The sequence below is a fragment of the Dipodomys spectabilis genome, unplaced genomic scaffold (genome assembly GCF_019054845.1).
Source record: "Dipodomys spectabilis isolate Male_0828 unplaced genomic scaffold, ASM1905484v1 ptg000147l, whole genome shotgun sequence".
Classification (NCBI taxonomy): domain Eukaryota; kingdom Metazoa; phylum Chordata; class Mammalia; order Rodentia; family Heteromyidae; genus Dipodomys; species Dipodomys spectabilis.
In genome coordinates, this window is record NW_024870824.1 from 6,265,657 (window position 1) to 6,277,690 (window position 12,034).

The 12,034-nt window shown below is 40.1% G+C and overlaps 1 protein-coding gene across 3 annotated transcripts in view; it reads right to left on the reverse strand.

Moving 5' to 3' along the window:
- The window catches only part of Sil1 (SIL1 nucleotide exchange factor), a 265,209-nt gene that overhangs the window by 227,371 nt on the left and 25,804 nt on the right, over nucleotides 1-12,034 (reverse strand). Inside the window, exon 1 of one of the 3 annotated variants that reach the window (XM_042692038.1) lies at nucleotides 3,251-3,291. The exons of the other annotated variants lie outside the window; for them this stretch is intronic. The gene's annotated coding sequence lies outside the window, so the exon portion shown is untranslated. Of the gene's footprint in view, nucleotides 1-3,250; nucleotides 3,292-12,034 lie in introns of those variants that run through there. 3 annotated transcript variants of the gene reach the window in all.

Consider the following 12,034-nt stretch of genomic DNA (forward strand, 5'->3'; position numbering starts at 1 on the left):
TGAATCACAGTGCTACTTCTGGCTTTTTCTGTTTCTGTGGTACTAAGGAATCAAACTCAGGGCTTCATGCATGCTAGGCAAGCACTCTACCACTAAGCCACATTTGCAGCCCTGTGTTTACCATTTTTATATTTACAAATAATAAGTTCACATGGCAGAAAGTCAATTACCCAAAGTCACCCACTATGACACGCAGAATAAGAACAATGGCTCTCTAAAGATATCACATCCACGAAGTCAGACACTAGTTGTTCATACCTATAATCCTAGCTACTCAAGAGGCCGAGATCTGACGATTGCAGTTCAAAGCCAGCCCAGGCAGGAAAGCGTGAAACTCTTGCCTCCAATAAGCCACCAGAAAACCAGAAGGGGCACTGTGGCTCAAGTGATAGAGCACTCACCTTAAGCTGAAGAGCTCAGGGACAGTGCCCCAGCCTAGAGTTCAAGCCCCACAACTGACAAAAAAAAAAAAACAGGTCCTAAGTTGTGAAACTTGTAAAGGGGTTTTTATTACCTTACAAAAGGCTTTTGTTTGTGCCAGTACTGAAGCTTGAACTCAAGGCTTCTTGTTCTAGCTCAGCTTTTTCACTACCTTAAGAGCCATACCTTCACTTCCAGCTTCTTGATAGTTAATGGAAGATAAGAGTCCCTCAGATTTGTCTGCTCAGGCTAGCTCTGAACTGTAATCCTTATATCTTTAGCTTCATGAGGTGTTAGGATTATGAACCACCAGTGCCTAGTAGAAAGGTCCTTTACAGATGTAATCTTAATAATTATCCTAGATTATACAAATAGACTAAGTATAACCACAAGGGTCCTTGTAAGAAAGCAAAGTGAGATTTCAAAGACACAGAAAAAGGGAGCCATGTAAACAAAGGAGGGAAAGGTTTAAAGATGCTACCTTGAAGACTGGAATGATGTGGTCATAAGTGACCATAAGCCAAGGAACATTGTGGCCAGCCACTAAAAGCTGGGAAAAGGCACAGATTGTGTCCTAAGTCTCTGGAGGAAGCACAACACCTGGACCTCAACTCAGCAATATTCATTTCAGATCTCTGACCTCTACAGCTATGAGAGAATAAACCACCAAATTTGTGTTGATTTATTACAGCAGCCAAAGGATTTTAGGACTACCCACTTACAAGTAGCAAAACCGGGCTCTAAATCTGAGTGCTTATAATAGTAGGCTTGCATTCAGGAACACTGTACCTTGCTCCTTTATGTATACATAGCCTCACCAAGCCAGAGTGATGAATGACCCCAAGAACTAAGAGTAATGGGCATTGACAGCATTTATACTGCAGAACCTTCAGATGAGCCTCTTCTTTCTTCCACCATCATCATAATGAAAGCTTTATCAGAGGCTGAGCCAACCTCTTAGTGTTCTACTGAGCAGGTCTGGAGAGAAATAGCCCAAAATCTAACATCTTCATGAGAAACCAAATCCAACTGTCGAAGAAAGATTTTCATCTAATTTACTTGTTTGCACCCAACTGTTTTACAAATTGAGAACTTCCCAACCTCTGTCACTCTGTTCCATCTAACAACTTATTCTTTTCCACACAGACATGCTTGGGGAGGATTATCAGCCCACAAGTAAGTACTTTAGCTTCCCCTCATACCCAAAAGGACCACAGCAAAAACACTGGGAATAAGAGCTATCCTGTGATCCACTCTAGAAGCTTCCAGGTTCAGTATTGGTACAGTTTCAAATTAACCAATCCTGGAATTATCAAGCAAGCTAATAAACACATTGTCAGGACAAAAGTATAGCATCGCCAGATGCACTTTTTGTACCTATTCTGATAAATAGAGTTCAGCTTTAATTATTTACAACACTTGAAAGCGCAGGTGGCAAAACACAGAAGAATGTTTTGCAAAAATAATGATATCTTGGTAATAGAGGATATTGTGGCTGCTATGGCTTCTCAATCTGTTGAAAAGCCAGCAAGACCAGTTTGGAATTCCTGGGGGAACATTTAGTTTGGTGGACTAATAAAAGAGATTTCTTCCAGTTTTCTAATGAAATAAAATAACAGTATTCAAAATACATCAAAATGTTCCGTTTTCCTATTTGTCCATTTTGCTACATACTTTTTCTCTACCCCTTATATTTTCTTCAAGGTTATTCTAGCTATTTTCTACCAGCTTTTGTCTTGCCAAAAGGTTAATATTGGTCCATTTTATATTACTATAATAAAATACTTAAGACCAGGTAGATATTATCTAAAAAGAAATGTATTCTTTACCTGGTTTATGTAACTGTAACCCCTCTGTACATCACCTTTTTAATAAAAAAAATTTTTTTAAATACTTAAGGACCAGGTAGAGTTTGTGAAGAACAAAGATTTCTTACAGTTATGGAGACTGAGAAATCCAAGATCCAACCAGCAGCAACTGATGAGGCCCTTCTTGCTGTATTATAACAAAAAGAATCGTATGGATGAGAGACTCAATTCACCCCTTTATCAGAAGCCTACTCTGGTAATAAAAGCATTAATCTATTAATGAGGACATTAATCACCTCTATTTTTTTGGTGCCAGTTCTGGGGCCTGAACTTAGTACCGGGCACTATCCCTTAGCCTTTTTACTTAGGGCCAGCACTCTACCACTTGAGCCACAGCTCTATTTCTGGCTATTTTGGGTGGCTAACTGGAGGTAAGAGTCTCATAGACTTTTCTGCCCAGGCTGGCTTTGAACTGTAATCCTCAGATGTCACCCCCTGAGTATGTAGGATTGCAGGCATGATCCTGGTGTCCAGCACTTGATCATTACTTAAGGGTCTCACCTCCTATACTGTCACTCAGAGGACTATTCTCAACACATCAACTTCAAGAGACACATTCAAACCAATGTGATTTTTCATCACTATCAAAAATAACAATCATAGCTAACATTTAAAGAGAATTTACTAACCAGTTACCAAGATCATACCAAACATGCATCATAGGTATCATCATTATCATCCTACTACAGATAAGAAAACTGAGACTCAGAGCTTAAACCTCATTTTCAAGATCACAAATCTAATAAATGGCAGAGACAGAATTAGAAAGCAGTGTGATTCCAAAGCCCAAGTCCTTAAATAAAATATCAAACTAACTGCTTCTCAAATGAATTCAAGGAGCTGAATAATGTAATCTAGAAACAACTTGGAAAATGTACTTAGTCCCTAAGAATCCTTGGTGGAGGCAAATGGATCTAGTTTAACCCTTCCTGAAATAAACCAGTCTCCAGATTTAGCAGTACCTGAAAGCAGGTCCACCTTTGCTCCCTCCACCTTCCTTTCAGTAGGCAAGATCTTCATTCCATCACCAAAGAAATAAAAGTCCTCAAGTTTTTGTTTCTGTTTTTGTTTTTTCTGGGAGAAAAAAAATACAAAAAGGGGGCTGGGAAGGTGGTTCATTGGTAGAGTTCTTGCCTCACATGGATGAAGCCCCAGATTTGATTCCTCAGCTACACATAAACAGAAAAAAAACCGTAAGTGGTGCTGTGGGTCAAGTGGTACAGCACTAGCCTTGAGTTGAAGAGCTGAGGACAATGCCAAGCCTAGAGTTCAAGCCCCAAGACCAAGCCAAAAAAAAAAAAAAAATGGGAAGGACAAAGTAGGAAAATAATAGAGCCCAAACTCCTGTTTATTATGTTACAGTAGATTCTGATATTTTAAGCTTCTCATTAAAATAGTCTAACTTCAAGTTAGTTTTCTTTGCTGAATCCTAATTGCTGCTTGAACTCTCTTCAAATGGGTCCACAAAGATATTGAAAAAAATTGAACTGAAAGGTCAACTTGTTCCATGGGTACTACAGGGAGACTCTCTGATATCTTGTTCTGAAACAATATTTTGTAACTTCATAGGATAATATTCCAGAATTAATCATGGGAAAGAATTCCCCATTTCCCTTGGCAGCAGGGTTCATGGAGGCTAGAGGAACAGCATAGAGAAAGAAAGGTGGTACTAAAATGGGTGCAGGGCCGGGCGTTGGTGGCTCATGTCTGTAATCCTAGCTACTCAGGAGGCTAAGATCTGAGAATTGCGGTTCAAAGCCAGCCTGGGCAGCTTATCTCCAATAAACCACTAAAAAACCCGAAGTGGTGCTGTGGCTCAAGTGGTAGAGCGCTAGCCTTGAGCTGAAGAGCTGAGGGACAGCACCCAGCCCCAGAGTTCAAGCCCCACACCAACAAATTAATTAATTAATTAATTAAAATAAAATGGGTGCAGGGACCACTTCATTTATCCGTACATGAATAAAACAAGCTCCCAAATTTGCCCAAATAAGTAGACTAGTACTCCTGCCATCAAAATTACAAACCTACATGTCACTACACAACAGTTTCCTTTCTGATGGAAAAAGGACCAGTAGGATGCTGGGAGGTGATGAACTAGGGCAGGAAAGCAAGGGAATGGAGAAGAAATGTAAACTGCAAATCAGGACTGGAAGCCCTGCTGCTTCTCCTGCCAGGAGCTGGCCAAGAACGGCCTGAATCAAGTTTCTAAACGGCAAAACCTGAAAGGGGATGTTAAAATAAATTGAGAAAGAAAATAGAAAAAGATCAGAGGAGTGGAGAGTCTTACTGTACCAGATTTGCAATTTGTCTGCTTTCTGAGCTGAAGCTGTAAGTACCAGATTTCTTAGGGTTTATTTTAGGAGCTCTGAGGCCTCTTGGGGGAGGGAAAAAGAAAAGCAACTAATTTTCTTTTTCAAAGTCTCAGGATTTTGCTGCAATAGAAGCACTTGCATGAAACAGGGTGAGTTCCTCTTAGAGAAGTGTCTATTCCTTGGAACTATCTGTGTTTCTGTATATATGTGTGAGGTATAAGAGATATTTGAAAGCTGTTCCACAGCTGACTCTTGATTCTATCAGATAAACAGGTGAAGAATATGGAAGAGAGGAATAGAGGCATGACTCAAGTGGTAGAGTGCCCTCCAAGAACAACAAAACCGAGAGAGTACAAAGGCCCTGAGTTCAAGCCCCAGAACCCTCACGAGAGAGAGCGAGAGAGAGACAGAGAGAGTGAGAGAGAGAGAGAGAGGAAGAAGAGGAAGAGAAGGAAGAGGAAGAGAAGGAGGAAGAGGAGGAAAAAGAGGAGGAGAAGGAGGAGGAGGAGGAGGAGGAGGAGGAAATGAAAAATAGGGAGGAAGGGGAATAGGAGAAGTAGGGACTGAGAGGCATGATATACCAAAATCATATTGAACACAAAGATGTAGCTCGTTTTAAAAAGTTCTCACTTAAGATGTAAGATAACAGGAAAACAGAGTCATGCTTAGTTTTTAACAATACACATAACCTTTCATCTAATTTTATTTAATGAAAAGCTTGACTAGTATCACTCTGGAGGTCAGAGATTCTCTAGTTTGGGGACTGGCCAATCCACCTTATAATGACACAGAATCACAGGTAATCAAAATACGTTAGGAGACAGTAACAATACAATTTACTTATCCTGACCACCATTCTACATCAAGGAGGAAAGGAAGAGGGAAGGGAGAGAAGGGAAGAAATGGGGGGAAAAAAAACATATTATAGCCTGGGGTATGGAGTGGAGCAGTGGAAGGGATGGATCAAAACATATTACCTTCAACTCTAGTCAAAAGATAGCTGTGAGAAAATTTCTTAAAAAACTTCTTTGAAAAGAATTGTAGAAACAACACAGGGGACCTAGAAATAGATTAAGTGAAAAAAGATTAAGTAGAGTTTATGATTTATCACAGAAAAGACTGAAGAGAGACAAAAGAAAAAAGAGAAAGCTTACTAATAATTTTTTTGGCAGAATTGGGTGCAGGGTATTTTTTTTCCCCACATTTCTCATTAGTGTATATCAACTGAACAAGGAAGGTAGGGAGTTTCACTGTTATTTCCACAGGTGATAGTAGTCCTTGATCATGTTCAATGTCCCCTACACACACTTTTTTGGCACTGGGTTCTGAACTCGAGGCCCCTTACTCTACTACTTGACCTATGCCTCCAAGCCCTCTTTATTTTGGAGATTGAGTCTAGCAAACTTTTCTGCCTGGGCTGATCTTGAACCAAGAGCCTCAAAATCTAGGCCTCCTGAGTAGCTAGGATTGTAGGTATTAGCCACTGGCACCTAGCTCTACTGAGCTTTCTTATTCCTTCCGCCCTCCACACACATTTGCACGCATACACACGTAATGAATTTTTTTTTTGGTCAGTCGTGGGGCTTGAACTCTGGGCCTGGGTGCTGTCCCTGTGCTCTTCAGCTCAAGGCAAGCGCTCTACTGCTTGAGCCACAGCACCACTTCCGGTCTTCTAGTGGCTTATTGGAGATAAGAGTCTCATGAACTCTCCTGCCCCAGGCTGGCTTTGAACTGGGATCCTCAGATCTCAGCCTCCTGAGTAGCTAGGATGACAGGTGTGAGCCACTGGCGCCCAGTTACATGTAATGATTTTTTTTTTGGGGGGGGGGGGGCGGGTCCTGCCGTGGGGCCTGAACTCTGGGCCTGGGCGCTGTCCCTCAGCTCTTTAGCTCAAGGCTAGCGCTCTACCACTTGAAACATAGTGCCACTTCCGGCTTTTTTCTTTTTGCTTATGTGGTGCTGAGAAATCAAACCCAGGGCCTCATGCATGCAAGGCAAGCACTCTACCACTGAGCCACCTTCCCAGCCCCCACGTAATGATTTTTAAGCCCAGAAAAAGTTGCTTGAGAAAGCTAGTCAAATGTTCTATCAAAAACTCACCTTCTGGTTCCCAAATCCTCAAATACCAGTCTTTTTGCCTTGTAGCTGAAATTCTTGCATAAAAAGGGGGGAAGAACTTCAATAAAAGTGAATTTCATAAGAATTTTTAATATAAAATTCCCAGAAGGAAAAAAAGATGGTTACTAACCATAGCAAGAGCAAACACAGCAGAGTAGGAGCAAAAGTGGCCAAATACTCTTGGACTCAGCCACAAGGTTAAACCTTTAAGAAAAGGAAATAAGTGAATGATAAAACTGAAGTTTATCCAATGTCATTCACTTGAGACACTTAAAAGGGAAGTAAAAGGTAGCCTTGAGTAGAATGGAACTCAAGTGAGTGGTGACCAATATCTGCACTGCTACATTTATCAATAGGAACAGAACCAATCTTTCTGTTGGCTAGCCCTGCTCCAGGTACCACCTTTTGTTCATATCCATTCCTGGGATTCTCTAATGGCAAGGTTTTCAGTGTTAATAACATTTACAATTCAAATACTTCAAAAGTGTCAAGAGCCCCACACCTTCTTATTTCAAGGACTTTGGAATACCTCTTTAGCAAAGCCAAAAGGATTGTCCTAGGTACACACAACAGCACTGAGTAGCCCCCTACAGTTTCTGCAGCTCCCAAGGCTACAGGGCCTATAAAATGTGGAGAATTAAATTAGTCTGAGTTTCACTCACATGGCCAACATTTGCCATGTAAAACCAGACCACTGCCAGAAAAAGAAGCACCATCCTTTACTCCAACCTCTCATGATTCATCTTGCTACCCACTCACATTGTGTAAATTTTGCTTCTGTCTGGACATTGTCAATTTGCAGATTTTGGCACATGACTATGTCTAAGCACTTCAGTAGTACTGCAAAAAGTGTCAGGAGAAAATCAAGAGATAAATTTGCCATGTCATGAGCTTTTGTGTTTATTCCACACAAACGCATTAGAGCTTGCTTCCTTATAACAGAAAACCTAAAAATCAATGCTCAAAGCCCAGCAACTACAAATTCTCCTTTCCAATAACAAAATGTCAAGAAGAAAAAGAGCTACATAAATTGAAGGGAGAGGAAACTGGTTTCTCCTCAGAATGTTCTAATTACTAGAGGGGTAAGAGAAGGGAAAGCACTTAACAAATAATGAACAAGAAAGAAAAACATTTTGATTACATTTATTTAGGTAATAAAGCAATATGAATATGAACACCTATGTACCAGGTTCTGAGCAATAAAAGAACACATTCTTATTTGCAAATTTATTCATTGAACAAGCGTTGTTTAATCATCTACTATATGCCAAGTAGTTCTTAACACTAGAATACAACTGTGTACAGGAAAGATAGATATGGTCCCCACATTCATGAAACTTACATTTGAGTGAAGAGAAAAAAGAGTTAACAAGCAATCATGAAAGAAAAATATCATATTTTGGTATGGTTTTTCTCCGGAAAAACTCATGCTGAAATCTGATTCTCAAATCTAGTATTGAGGATAGGACCTTTTAAAAAAATGACTAAGAACCAGATGTTGGTGGCTCACACCTGTAATATTCACTACTCAAAAGGCTGAGACCTAGCTGGGTACCGGTGCCTCACACCTGTAATCCTAGCTACTTAGGAGGCTGAGATCTGAAGATCATGGTTCAAAGCCAGCCCAGGCAGGGAAGACCATGACCACCAGAAAACCGGAAGTGGGTATGTGCTAGAAGTACTAGCCTTGAACAAGAGAGGTCAGGGACAGCATCCAGGTCCTGAGTTCAAGCCCCATGACTGACCAAAAAAAAAAAAAAAGGCTGAGACTTGAAGGATCAAGGTTCAAAGCCAGATCAGGCAGAAAGGTATCTGGGTTGGATGCTTGGTTCAAATGTCATTGCATCAGTTATGATCAAGCAAGTTGAGAGAACATGAAGCCAGGGATTAAAGCCCTAGTACTGCCTTAAAAAGTAGTAGTTGTAGTAGCAGCAGCAGTGATTAGGTCATGGAGGCCCTGCTCTCATGATGAAATACCAGATTCTTTTAGAACTAGGTAGTTCTCTTGAGTACAGTTATTATAAATTGGATTGGCTCCCTTTGTCTCTGTTCTTCTTAAAAGTGAAGATATAAGGCCCTCACCAGAAGCAAAGTAGATGCTAGCTAGCATCACATTCAGACTTCCCACCTTCCAAAACCATGAACCACAGTAAGCTTCTATTCTTTACAAATGGCTAATCTCAGAAGTTGTTACAGCTATAGAAATGGACTAAGACAGATAGTTATATTATGATAATTTAAGTAGTCACTTTTTTTAAGCAGTCACTTTATAGTAGGACTTTCTCATAAATAACAGCAGAATGGATGCAAATTGCCAATAGTGAAGTTGTCTATCAAGTACAGATGAAGAAGAGTGTTAAAGGCAGAGGGTACAATTGGATCAAAGGCCCTTTGTTCAAGAAGCAGAAAGGTTACTATAGCCAAAATATAGAAGGTAAAGGAGAAAATGAGGCTGCCAGACAGGTGGACAAAGAACAGAACATAAAAAGTAATTTAACCAAAAGAAGTTTGTGGAGTTATCTAAGTATAATGGGCAGTCAGATGGGGGAAGTGTGGCACATGCTCTGTAAGAACTGACTAAAGGATCAATGGATCTCAAGATGTAGATGAACATTTCACAAAAGTTTTAACTGCCCAGAGGAGTTTAGAATAATTTAACTTCTCAAGAGATATATTTTGTTTTAATCTATCAGTTACTAAATATATACTGTGTGATAGACACTGTACTAAATGTTTTACATATATTAATTCTCATCTAATACTACAAATCAATATTATCATTTCCCTTTTAAAGATTAGATCATCATAGCTCAGAGAGAAGTAGAAGTTATTTGACCAAGGTCAAATCACATACACATGGCAGGTCCATCTGACTCAAAAGGGCCAGAGTTCCCATGAAGTTTCCTGTAATATTAGACTCTACCCCTCCTCCAAAAGATACAGCAGTTTTTTCAGATTGCCACTCAATGCTTCTACCTATTGCTTTTTTCCAGCCTTTTTTTTTTTTTTTTTTTTGGGTGGGGGGCGCCGGTCCGGTCATGGGGCCTGAACTCTGGGTGCTGTCCCTGAGCTCTTCAGCTCAAGGCTAGCACTCTACCACTTGAGCCATAGCACCACTTCCGGCTTTTTTTTCCTGCTTATGAGGTGCTGAGGAATCAAACCCAGGGCCTCATGCATGCAAGGCAAGCGCTCTACCACTGAGCCATCTTCCCAGTCCCCTGCCTATTGCTTTTATCTACTTCAAGTAGTTGTTCACCTTCCCCAGAGAAAGACATAAATTTGAGCTTAACTTTAAATACCTTTGCCAAGAACATCCTCAACAAGGCAAATACAACCAGACTTTCTCATGTCCTTGGCTAGCTTCTCCCAACACCTAAAGCCATATCCACAGCTTCTCTCTTAATGAGTTCTTTAAAGATTTTATGATTCTCCCTACTCACTGAGTACCTGCCTTATGTGAGCACACAACATTCATTATCTTATTTCATCCTAACTTCTCTAAAGAAGTGAGCATAAGAAAATCCTTATTCAGATGAGGAAACTACCAGAAAGCCATAAGGGAAAAGATTCTGGGAAAATGGAGTAGAAAATATCAAAACTAATCTCCCCATTTAGACAATTGCACTGACAGAATCTTTCTGAGACCATTCAAGAGTTGCAACTTCCAAACTCTTTTATCACAGAAGCAGCTATCCAGTCTTCAAACTCAAGGCAGACAGCTCCTACAGTAGCAGCTAGGATGTACAAAAACAGATCTGCCTTCCAAATACTGGTTATGCGATCATGGATTGATGCTTCTGATTAAAGAGCAACCAAAAAAATGGGGAAAATTAGAAAGTCAAATACATTAGCAGGGAAAAGTTCAGACTTAGAAAAGACCCAAAGATACCTGAAAATATATACCAGAGTCTAATTCCCAGAAAACAGACAACCTGTCCAAAGCATGTATGAAGCTCTGGATTCCATTCCCAGCATGATAAAAAAAAAAAGAAAAGAAAAGAAAAGAAAAAAAGACCTAAAAGAATCTCATAGACTCTGGAAATGTAGTGGACAACCTAATTTCTAGAGTCACTACATTAGATTTCATATGCCCAGTTTCTAACAAAAAACACAATTCATACTAAGAAATGGAAAATCTGGCATGGTCAGAGAAAAAAGAACCAGAAGACACTGGCCCTCACACGACCTGATGGAAGATCAACTAAACAAAGACTACTATCAACTAGAATAGGTTATCCTAACTACTCAGGAAGGTGATACATGAACGATCAAGGTTTGAAATCAGTCCAGCAAGGTTCCTTCTCCAAAACAATCAACAAAAAGCAGAGATGGGACTACAGCTCAAGTGAGAAAGCAAAGCTAAACAAGCACAAAGCCAGAAGCTTGGAGTTCAAGCACCAGTACAGACAGACAGACAGACAGACAGACAGACAGACAGACAGACAGACAGACAGAAAGGCAGACAGGCAGACAGGCAGGGAGGCAGGGAGGCAGGGAGGCAGGCACAAATACAAATATACACACATACACACACAAACACAGACACACATACAAGTGTGCACTGGTGGTTCACACTTGTAATTCCAGCTACTCAAGAGACTGAGATCCAAAAAGTCATGGTCCATGTCCATTGTTCATAGGCAAAAAAGTTCACAAGATTCCAGCTCCAAAATAGCCAGCAAAAAGTAGAGCTGTAGGCATTGCTCAAGCAAATAAGTTGAATAAGTACAAGGCCCAGAGTTCAAACTCTAGTACTGGTGGGGAGAAAAATTTAAATACCTATTTTAAAGATACTCCAAGAACTAAAGAAAGGCATGTAAATAAAAAGAAATAGAAAACCAACAAAAAATCACGGAGCTTAAAAGTACAATAATTAGGATAAAAATTTCACTGAAAGGATTCAAAGGCAGGTGTGGGCTGGCAGAAGAAAGAATTAGTGGATAGGATAGTAGGACAATGGACATTTACCAGTCTAAGGAAGAAAGGAAAAATATTGAAGGAAGATGGAAACAAAGACTAAATGAGCTGGCAGGGCACTACTAAAACAGATCAAAGGGACACAACTCTGGTTGGAGATCTGGCTTAGGTGGTAGAATAACAGCCAATGAGCAAAAGCAAGCATTAGATAGCAAGTTCAAGTCCTAGTGTCAGAGCAAAAAATAAAAATAAAAAGGACCCAATTCTTCCTAGGTATTGATGCAGGTATAATGATACCTAAACATCACTGAGAATGTAAGTTAAGGCTCTGTTGAGTCATCTTCTGCAGAAATCCTTTGATGTTTTTTTTTCCTGTGAACATGAAGCTATGAGAAGCAG